The 12,417-nt window shown below is 38.8% G+C and overlaps 1 pseudogene; it reads left to right on the top strand.

Annotated features, from left to right (window-relative positions):
* Window positions 1–722: 722 nt before the first annotated feature.
* LOC150085215 (serine/threonine-protein phosphatase PP1-beta catalytic subunit-like) overlaps window positions 723–12,417 on the top strand; it is an 80,371-nt pseudogene continuing 68,676 nt past the window's right edge.

Raw genomic sequence — 12,417 nt, forward strand, 5'->3', positions numbered from 1 at the left:
GAACATAACTGGTTGGTCTGTACTGACTTCAAAGTGATAGGAATGTTGCGTGGACAAAAACCTAGCTACACAAAAATGCCTTGCTTTTTGTGTGAGTGACGGACGGCTAAGAAGTAAGAATTGGGATGTCAAGGTCTGGCGAAAGAGGGGCAGTTTGTTGCCTAGATCAACGAACATAGTTCATAAACCACTGGCAGACCACAAAACTGTTCTCCTTTCACCATTGCATATCAGATTGGGTTTGATGAAACAGTTTATGAAAGCTTCACCTCAGAAAGCTTTCTACTTCAACTGTCTTTGTACTAAATTCCCATCGATCACCCAAGAGAAGCTAAAACTAGATATTTCTATTGGAACTCAAATTCGCAAACTGATGATATGATGGACTGAGATTTTGAGGTAACTATGAATAAAAGAGAAAAACAGGCATTGATTGGTTTCAGCTCTGTTGTTGAGATATTTTTAGGGAACAGCAAGAATTTGGACTACAAAAATATAGTTGAAACTATGTTGGCAAACTTCAAGAAGCTGGACTGCAACTTTCAGATTTCCTATGAATATCGATCCTTTACTGGGAGTGTAAAAAAGGTACACTTTTTACACTCCCATATTGACTATTTTCCAGACAATCTAAGAAGTGTTAGTGAAGAACAGGGAAAGAGGTTGCATGAGGACAGTAAACACACAGAAACGAGTTACCAGGGGAGGCGGATGTCGACATAATGCCTGACTATTACTGGATGGTAAAGAGGGACTACAAAGTAGAAGAATCTCCAAGAAAATCAAGATACGAAAATCTGACCCATCATAGATCAAGGTGAGTGTTTAACAGATTTTTTACCACAGTGCTCTTTTTAGTAGCGTTTTCAACTATGAATTTAAATATAAAATCAGCTAAACTTAGTATTTTGTTATAATTGCAGTGCACAGATTCCAAATGAATAAAAATTTTTGAAAATTAAAAATTTCTTTCGTGATTCTTGAAGAAACACGACGTGATGGAAACAAATGGAGGCAATTTGTTGAAATCACCATTAAAAATTCTTCAGAAACACCTTTTTCTGAGAAAACAGTGAATCTTTTTCAAAATGCAGACTAATGCTATTAATGTGGCTGTTGTTGAGTGAAGTTTAGTAGGAGAGTTCACTAGAATGTTTTATTTGAAGATATTCTTCAATTCTTTTTGATTTTATGTAGTCTTTTCAAACATAGAAAGCAGGAATTTGGAGTAATTTTATTGTGGGAAAAGTTTAATTTTATGGGAAAGGAAACACCAATTACCACGAAAACAAATGTCAAAGATTAACATTGCAATTATGGTTATGCTTGACAAAGGTTGAAAATTTGTCTCATCAAAATAAAAGAATATAAATTTAAGCAAAGAAGAGAGCAACACCGTGAAAACGCACGACTACCCGCCCATAGAGAGGTACCCACAGACCAGCAGAAATGAACAGAATTAAATAAAGACAGAGAATCCACATGTACCACCTGTTCAAGGACGTGAGCCCGAATGCAATTAATGATGAGGGGGATTTTTTCACAACGTGATTGAGTCAGTCGATCTCAAGATCCTGAATTTTTTTTCTCCTGTAAACTTAGGTTTTTCATTAAGCAAACAGCAAACCGACCGAAGAATACACCCAAATAGATACAGAATATACTGATGCCTAATAGCCTTGGTTACTTTGACGCTTAATGCGTACCTAGAGTTTCATTTAATTAGCCCAATCTTTATTGAAGCTCATAGCGTCTGTGTGCCCTCAGACAATACGTTGATCCTTCAACTGATCGGTTGACAGGGTAAAAAGAAACATCCGTAATTTTTTTTCCAATTTCTTATTTTTATTATTATTTATTCCACTGAAACGTTAGTTACTGCAAGTTCATTTTCAATAAAATAAAAAATAAATAAACATGTATAGACTGGAAACAAAATTACAGTATAAGCAAACATTACAACAGAAGAGGATAGCGGGTAAGCACTACACACAAATGGATTTACAGGGGCACCGACCCCAGGATACGAAATATTTCTGTGGCCAAGAAAGATTCTTTTATCCTTAAAGAGCCTTTTCTTTCCGAAGACTGAATTTTCCTTGTTTAAGCTGTTGTTTATTAATTTTTGTTGCGTAGCTCTATCTTCTTGAAAGCAGTAAGACGAAGCCCAGGAGAAGAAAACAACCTTCTTATTTAATTTTTAATTAGTTTTACTAACTGTACTAACCTGCATTTCTCCTACCTCCCCGTTACGGGGCCGGTAACCGGTATGGTAAAGCGAAACCCAAGCTTTTTGAACTGAAACGGTGCCATAACATGCTAACCTTTAGGTGATAAACTCTCTGACCCCCAACCTGTGGGCAAGTTATCATCCTTCTCGAACCAAAAAATACTTGGAATCTGTCGCTGGATCACCAAAAATGGTGAAACGGCTATAATCGAGAGTCCTCTTGATTGAAACAACCACCTCAAACACTCTGAGCGGCTTTAAACGACAACAGTATTTGGTGGATGGCCAGTTTCCATTTCTCCCCACAATATTTTAAATTCGTGTAAAGGTGACATCATAGAGTGGGGCCTATTTACATTCTTGGAAGAGGAGTAAGTTTAGGAACTCAGCAATCAAAGAATAATCAATGCCAAAAGGATTATGACTAAAAGAGATGGTGGAAATGTTATTGTTATCGTTGTTGTAGTAGGATTTTAGGAGCATCAGCGACTAAGACCATAGTTCTCCGTGTGTATTGTATGTAAATTGCGTATGTTCTGAGGTCAATTTTTGATTGCTAGACGAATACCCCAGTCAGCATCCCAAGAGATACTCCTTCGATCTCACGTGATATAGAAAATTTAGAAAGTGATAAAGGATAAAAAAACAAAGAAACAAACAAAAAACACTGGAATCTCTGGACAAAACGATGGAAATGGAAGTGCATTCACATTATGAAGAACTAATTTCAGAACTCTATGCAAATAATACCGTGGATTCTGGTTGCCCTATTCCCAAATAAGACAAAACAAACAAGACCGACAGAAATGCTCCGCTCACTAAAAATAGACCAGTCTTCAAAAAATAAACCAGGATAATATTTAACATCATACAGTGGAACGGCAGGAGACTAAATAGCAATTCTGACGACAATTACTCATTGAAAGTTAAGAGAATTGCTCAGTGAATCATTCTTATCACCAAAATTTACAAATTGCACAATGTAGAAGAGACAGGATCTCAGAGTCTCCTGTCCGTGGAGGAACAGCTGTTCCTGTGGACTCAAAGATATTCTCCAGGCAGATTCAGTTAAAACCATCCTAGAAACTGTGGCAGCTCGTATTGCAACTGGTATATCAATCACCCAATTTTTCATTTATATTCCGCAACCTCAATCATTGTCCAATTTAGAACTTGACAATCTTATTATTATTCAACTCTCACCACCAATCTATTTTTTTGGTGATATCATTGGCTATCATCCATTATGGGGGTCGCATACAATGTACACATGAGGCAAATTGATTGAAACATTCTTGGATAATAACAACCTTCCCACTTAATGAACAAATTGTTTACAGTTTTTTACTGTTAAAACTTGTTTTAAGAGCCGATATTTGTTCAAAGAAAAATGCTGAATAGTTTATAAAATAAACCTTCTCATGTAACCCTCTCCTAGAAATTATACTTAAATGCTGATGCGAGAGGCCAACGGAGGCAAATACGATTTATGCATGGTACCAAAAATGGCTACAGTCAGTCAAAACCAGCCCAATACAACAGTGGTAAACAGAGGCATTCAGAACACATAACTAGTCGTATCTCGTGGCTGATGGGATATCGCAACCACCGATCGAACTGGTTTACACTCCTATTAAAAAATAAGGCTTTGTTAAATGGGCTCAGGAACAGCAACAATAAACAATTGAGGTTTGAAAAAATGCTGCCTGGTCTGATGAATCTGAGTTGTCGATGTTTCACGCTAGCGAGAGGACCAGATTATGACGAAAACAGCATGAGTCCACGGACCCATACTTTGTCTGCTTTGGATCATTAGCCCACTCGTAATTGGATGTTAACATCCAGGTAACACACGAAACAGTCGTACGTGAAGACCCCAGCTGGTGGTTGCAATTTTCAAGATATTCATAATACGCTCTTTGCTTGACTACCAAGTCATTTTCAAATTAATTTCAAAGGAACGTTTATCAATTAAATCTTTAATCTTACCCACTCACCCACTGAATTATCTACAGTTAATTGTAAGACAACTATGAATACGTGGTTGTCTTACAATGTGGCCACTCAGTGCATATTTATTATTTAGAAGCGTGTGCTCAAAGACCGATTTGCTGGTTGTGTGGGATAAAAACCCCGGATAACTCACAGGAAAAGCTCTATTCCCTCCGTGTAGATCGGTTAACTAGTCTCAGTTGAAGAGTGCTTTTGAAATTCATCCAGTCGTTGAAGGAATCAAATGGAACCCAGACCGTTTCCAAACTGTATAAATTTATCGGCTATTTGTAGCTTTGCGCTTCATCGACCACTAAAGCAATGTTTGTTTATAACTTTACATCCGTGATGAATCCAGCGATCTCTAGGCCATCCTTATTAACCAATCTTGGCATCAAAGCATTAAATGCGAATCCGCTTTCTATCATACATTTAGCGTACTTGCCATCACGTTGATTAATGATTAAAGCTGATCAACGTGATCGGCTTTCTTCTCACGCAGAGTGCGATCGCTATCTTGAGGTAACTGCCCAGAAGAGTCATTTATATTTCTTTCATGGAACACGATGTCTCCCCTCCCCTCCCCGAGATGGTTTGCCGAAAGAAAATTAATAGCTAGCACAGCAAAAAAGGTGTGACTTCACACCTTTTGGAGATGAATAGCCCAGAAGTCGATGACCATGAATGACCTTGGATTGAACAACAGTTGTAACGAAAGAGCAAAAACTATATTCTTATTGTACCTTCTTCGTACTTTAAATTCAGGTACAAGAAAGATGAACTCCGAATGCAGAACAAATGTCCGTTTAAACCTACTAGCATAGGATCATTTATGAACAAAGGTATGGAATCTGATGCTCATTATTTTTAAAAATTATTGTTCTTAAGCAATGTATAATTTAAATAATTATCGAGAGAAAATACTTAAATTTTTTATAAGCTAAACAAAATATAGGAAAATCCACGTGTAGTCAACACGTTTTGACCACCCTCGTGTTTTAGTAGTGGGCCGCTATCCCCACCTGGTGGCACACACGTCGCGATGAGAACCAGCAAATGTGATACTGCGTTTTCGAGGAATGCTGTCCATGCGAAGTACTTGATCGACTTGGGCAGGGGAGGTGATCTGACGGACTTTGAAAAAGGGATGATTGTCGGTTGCCGGTTGAATGGTGAAAATATTATGGAAGCTGGGAACCTTGTGGGCTGTTCGCAGTTGTAGTTAAAGTGTTCCAAGAGTGGACGGATAGTGGACCGAGCAGGCATCCACGCCTTTTCTATGGCTGTGGCGATAATAGACTGCCTCGCTTGTGCGAGCCGATAGGCAGAAAAGCGGGAACGGCTGCCCATGAACTTTAACAAGGGGACGACCAGTAGTGCTTCCAAGTCCACCGTCTAAAGAACCCTCCTCCATAGGTTCCTCCAGAGTAGGCTCCCGTACGAGGAAAGTGTAGTGTGAAAAGAGTGTTGATATGATAAATCACATCAACGCTATGACCAACCAAAGTTGTCGGACCCAAAAAAAGCACAAACGACATAAAGAAATATTAATATTTGCTCGTAAGGTATTGGGAATTTATGACGCCGGTTGTAACTGAATAAAATGAAATAAATACACTGTGCTGCCACTTTATTAGGTACACCTACCTAGTAGCGTGTTGAGCATCCTTAGCCTTCAAAACAGCTTGAATTCGTTTAGGCATGGATTGAACAAGATGCTGAAAACGTTGTGCAGGAATAGAGTATCATTCAGACATGAGTGTGTCACGCAGTTCTTTGAGATTCGACGGAGGTGTAGGCCTGCAGCGAACAGCTCATCCCAAAGATGTTCGATAGGATTGAGATCCATGGACTGAGCGGGCCACTGCAGCAAAGAAAGTCATTGTCATGTTCCTTGAACCATTCCATAGTGATTCGGGGTTTGTGCACCGGCGCATTATCCTGCTGGAAATAACTATCTGACTGAGGATAAACTGTCAACATTAACGGATGCACTTGGTCAGCAACGAAGTGGCATTCAGACGTGAATCTATGGGTATCAATGGACCCAACGTGTGCCAAGAAAACATTCCCCACACCATAACACTGCCCCCACCACCTTGCACTGTAATCGTCAGTCATGATGGGTCCATGGATTCACGTTGTTTTTGCCAAATTCTGAGCCTTTCATCAACACCAGGAACTTCGACTCGTCAGACCAAGCAACTGTTTTCCAATCCTCGATAGTCCAGTGCTGGTGTTGCTGTGCCCACAGGAGGCGTGCTGTCTTGTTCTTCATTGATAACAAAGGTACGCGATGTGGCCGTCGGCTGTTGTAGCCCATTCTCGATACACCCTGGAAACTGTGGTGCGTGAAAAGTTCAGGAGAACTGTCGTTTCAGTGATGCATTGTCCAGCACGTCTTGAACCTACTACCATTCCACATTTTAAGTCTGTTAGATCACTCCTTTTCTCCATTCTTGTTACGGTTTGTACGCTTAACTGATAATAGAAAGGTTGTTCTGCTGCATTTATATCCACGACTGTGGTAATGTGACTTGCAACGTTGTGGGACAAACCATTGTGTGCACAGCAGGGGTGTACCTAATAAAGTGGCAGCGCAGTGTACGTTTCTGTGGTTTGCTAACTCAACAGCCATTTGTTAATGTCAGTGGCGCTATGTTAAATACAGTAATTAGTTGAGTTTTCGGTGACCAGTCGTTATTCAGGCATCATTATAACCAAGAAATCCACATATATAATTTCGATATGAATATCTATGGCAGTAAGCAGAACAATTTTGTATCCAAGTAAATAAATATTTTACATTTACATTCAGAACACGAAAAATATGTTAGCAAGGGAATATTAACAGGAAGCTCAATTATTTTGTGAAAATTGAAAGGTGAAAGAGAAATTGTTGAAGTAAAACGCAAATAAAGCACCTAAGGCAGACAGAATCAATCCAATTGTAATTAGAAAAGCAGCAAAGCAGGTAAGAAAACCTTTAGACATAATAATTAGAGCATCTTTGGATTCAGGGGAGATCTGCGCAAATTGATGAAATGCAAACGACTTTCCTATTTACAAAGGCCCTCGTGGGTACCACAGTTGATAGGATCGCCGTCCATCCCCCACCGGATGGAAAAGACCTGAGTTCTTTTCCAAGGGCACAAGTTACTACTATGGGTAAAGGGATGGTTGAGTGGGAGAAGACGAAGAGTGGGTACGTTCTAAACAAGGCAATAATTAGGCGTTATCTTAAGTATTGCATACAGGGCTGGAGGTCCCATTTTTGGAAGGATGTAGACCTGCTACAACGGGTACAGAGAAGAGCAACAAGATTAGTGAGGGGAGTAACTGATGCTCGTATCAGGAAAGTCTTCAGTCCTGCGAAATTACAGTTTCTGAAGACTAGACTTCGGCGAGGTGACCTGATTGAAGTGTTTAAGTCTCTGAATGGATTAAGCAAACTGAGTGTTGATAGAATCCTTCGGCTTGATCAGACTACACACATCAGTGTCCACAAATTCAAATTAAGAAAGGATGGTTGCAGGACAGATGTGCGGAAAATTTTCTTTGCCTATTGGGTGGTGATTGTCGGAACAAACTTCAAACTACTGTTGTGGAAGTGAATAGTTAGGTTATTGTAGGGTTTTAGGCGCATAAGGAACTTGGCCATATTAGGCGTTATATAATATGTCTGTTAATTGCGTGTACTCTGTGGTCGATTTGCTGTTTGCTGAACGAAAAACCCGAGTTTCTGAGGGAATGCCTAATCTGCCCTCGACTGAGAACAACCAATGGATGCTTTCAATAAATTTAAGGAGGGATTAGACATGTTATTAGAGGGAATAGATATAGATTAGAGGGAGTTCAAAACATATTAAAATTTTATTACATAATGTATAATTTAATTTTAAAGTATGATTTTATTTATATGATGTTCAAAACTTAAATAATATTTTATTTTATTAAGCTTTCTCGAATATGTAAATTAAAAAAAGCAACAAATACATTAAAAAAGATCAGAGTAGTTAAGGATCGTGTGACAGATAGCGAAAGTTTGATATAAGCATTGAACTCAGCCGTCGATAGATGGTACGAATAAACGTTATGCTAATTTATAATTTCCACTATGAATTTCTTGGTTATTTGCATAAGCTGTTTAATTATGTTTTAAATTATAACAAAGTACACAATACAACTTTTAATACCGTTATTTGGCAGCAATTTAAAATTTAAATGATGCACATAGCTCTGTACGTTTATTAGTTTTAATTTAAATTCATTTTTTTGTAATTTAGAGCCTCATTCTGTACATAACAATGAGAAAACTAGGTTTGTTATCTGATACTGTGGAGGAACTTTAGCACGAGTTGATTCGATTTTGCACTACTATAAATAAAAAAAAATGAAATACATTCTGTGGCTAAAAGTACACATATGATGATTAATCTACTTAAAAGTGAAATAAATGAACTTGCTGTGAATACCAATTTATGTGAATGAATCTCGTCAAAACATAATCGTTATCTTTGTGTCACTTAGTACTACAAATATACTATTATATCCCATAAATTGCTTCAATCTCCAGTACAAAGATAGGTATGTTTACCTTAATCGCGCTGGCTTGATTACTTAAAAGTACTTGAGCAAATGCCATTAAGGATTACGATTGATTCAACAGCAGAAACCTCATAGGAATTTAGAGTGAAGCCAAGTGTACCTCGAGGTGGACTGTTAGCGGAACCATTACATTGATACTTATTTCGGAAGTAGGGAAATTTAATTGGCTTACTTAGGATAAGCACGGTTATCAGGATACGAAGTCGAACAACCGAATCTAAGGAGAAATTGTCCGGACATTTATCAACTGGACTATAGTGATCGTGGCAAACACTTGGGTAGACATTTAATGCCCCTAGCGATAATCTGCATTCCAAAGCTCACTCAAATATTCTTACGCGCATTGGTGTGTATGATAAATCTATCAATTAATAATAGTTAACGCAAAATAGTCAGCCTTAGGGATTGAATGCGAGTTTTAATTATATTTTGTTTGATCAGAAATTTAAGTCAAATGTAAACGAGCAAATAATATTCAAAATAAACGTTATTTTAAATTCGTTTCTTTTTTCGTAATCCAGAGAATGTTTTAGCAAATATAGCCCAAGGAACGGTTTTTAAAAAGCATGGTGTTTTATAAGAATATGATTCACTTAATCATTTTAATGTACGCTTTAACCTTCTAGGTGCCTCGAGTTTAAATTTCAGTTATGTGGATAAGTCAGACGCTCTATCTCTCTGTGGCCTGGGTAACTTGAGCCTGAATGACAGCAGATTAATCAAATATTCGATTATCAGATTAATCGCTCCGGTAGTAGTTCTTAGCTGCGTGCATCGAGGCGAAGTTTTCTTTTTGTTCAGAAAGTTTGTACTATTTTTACTTTCTTCTCTTTTCTTTTGGCAGTGACCGAAAACCCTCCAGAGGGAGATGCAAGAAAATAAGAAAATAAAAGAACAAAAGCCTAGCTGAAGATTCAAATGGAAACTACAATACTGAAACTAAAACACTATTGGAACTTTTTAAATCCGATTCCCACTTGGCAAGTAGCCATTCTCCTCCTCTATACAGGTCCCTAATGCCTTCGACTAACGCATGAATAACCCACATAGGGTGCAGGACGTATTCGACCATTTTTCGTACCACCACTGTCACCGAAGCCTACCAATTGGTTTATCTCTGCGCTCAGAAATATAAGCGAGCTTTCAAATGGCTTCCAACGTATTCATTTTCCTTTCCTGGATATTTTGTTATTGACCACTTGGCACAATATTTCTTTTAATACTTTTAAGAATCTTGTTGATGTACAAGTATGGTAAGCCGTGTCAAAGCAATGCGCTATTAGGAAAATTGAAAATATGCTTTTTGTTGTTCCTATGGTATGTTCAGAACCATACAACCAATTTGACAAATTCTATTTCTGCATGGCAAAAACATCATGGATGTTCAGAAAACGCAAGGACAGCATTGAATATCTTAATATATCATCTGTAATAAGGCGTGTTCCACGTAATGATGACCTGTTGATACTATATCCTCCAAAATCATGGGATAAAGAAAGCAGTGTAAATATAGCGAGGTTCTTGTGGTGCAGACTTTGATGGACTTTCCACTTCAACAGGTTTGGAATACCAACCAGAAAATTATAACGTACTGCACTTAATTAACCTTGCTTTTCCCCTCAGGTCTACATGATCCGAAACGAAATTTAAGAGCCTATAATTTTTTTCCTAAAAAACATTTTACTCTAATGCTTCATGGCTTTGTTTCGGAGATGAAAATTCAATTCATATATTTTTCTTATTTTAAGAAAAAAACACAAGTTTGCATTTTTGCATAATTAACATTGTTATAATATATAGTCTTCAGGTCAGTATGACCTGATATGAAAAAAATTCTTTTTGCACAAGAGAAATATATTCATAGAAGAATTAAGAAAGTCACTGATAACTCCGTATATTATTCTGAGAAAAAATAAACTCCAAAGCGATCAAGTTGTTGCCATTATAATGGGTCTCCAAGAAATGTCAGCATCAGGATCGCTTGCTCACAGTAAACGAAACCGATGCAAATTTTGCTTTTCAAGTTGTGTCACAAAACTAGTATGAATCACTTCTATTGTGGGACAGTTTTTCAACAACTATGCCACAATAGAAGTGATTCCTAACAACCGTCTCACAAACATAGAAAAGAAGAGTATTTATACACTGGTGTGCATAATTTAAGGACCAGTCAGGTTTTCACCAGTATCTGCTCATAGAAGTGGCCTGGATATGGGAAAAAAACGTACCAAAGGAACCTCGTGAGGTCCAGAAATGATGAAGGAAACAACACCGATGCAACAACGGAAACAAAACGGTACAGAGGGACTTTGTTCGAAAATACAACATTGCATTGGCTGTCATGATACAGATGCATCACTGCCAAAGATGGAACAAAGGGGAGAGGTGGTCCTCAGAAGGAGTGATGGCCACCCCTAATGTCGATGCAGGTTTTGGACCACCTGTCCCTACTTAGAACAACGTTGTTGATAAGTTCTTGCGGTAACATCGTCCATTCCTTTGTCAGTGCCATCTTCAGCTGGTGAACATTTTCTGGTGGGTGTGGACGTTCCGCTAGGCGTCTTCCCAGAGCGTCCCATATGTGTTCGATGGGATTTAGATTGTTGGAACGGGCAGGCCAATCCATACAAACAATGTCCGATGACCTGATCCTTACAGTGGAAGCAAACTCAAGAGCTCAGCTTGAGACCCTGGCCAACCATGCCCTTCGATTGCTTCAAACTTGGGCAGCAAAGAACTTTCTCACAATATCACCTGCGAAAACCTCATCCATTCTCCTTAAAGGCTCTCTCGACCTGCGTAGACCACCCCAAATTAAAATTGATGAGAGCACGATAAAATTGGCACCACAGCTCAAATATTTAGGTATTCTCCTAGACAGCAAACTATCCTTTCAGCCACACCTTCAATACATCAGAACGAAGATCAGGAACTACTCGGCCCTGGTGGCCAGGGTCTCACGTAGAGACTGGGGCCTCAACAAGAGAACCCTGGCACTCTATTATAAGACAGTTTTCATACCAGCAATCTCATATGCTTCGGCCATATGGTACGATAAGACCACACTAGTAGTGAATAGAAGAACGCTGGATTCTACCCAGCGATCCATCCTCCGTGCCATAACCCGCGCCTGCAGTACAGTGAGTACACCAGCCTTACAAGTAATAGCAGGAACGCTCCCATTAGACCTAGAAATCGTTAGAACTGGAATGCTCTATTACCTTTCCAAAGGAGTCCCAGTTACCTTCCTGAATTTTACAACTGATCCCACTAATAATAGGAAGGCAGAAAAAGTACGCTTACAGAACCACCTGCTACAGGAGTGGCAAAACAGATGGGCTGGTACCACCAAAGGAGAGATCACCCGCAAGTTTTTTCCACACACAAATAGAGTATACCCGAAATCACCATCATGGTTCTTCCCAGGACTTCATACAACATACTTAATAACAGGGCATGGCCCCTTCAATGCAAAGCTCGCTGGCTTCAGACTCACAGACAACCCAAATTGCACTTGTGGAGAAATAGAAGACTGGAACCATCTTATGTTTGACTGTCCCATATATGAAGACCTAAGATGTATTCTA

Source organism: Mastigoproctus giganteus, chromosome 5 (assembly GCF_048544385.1).
Source record: "Mastigoproctus giganteus isolate SK-2022 chromosome 5, ASM4854438v1, whole genome shotgun sequence".
In the NCBI taxonomy this organism is placed as follows: Eukaryota; Metazoa; Arthropoda; class Arachnida; order Uropygi; family Thelyphonidae; genus Mastigoproctus; species Mastigoproctus giganteus.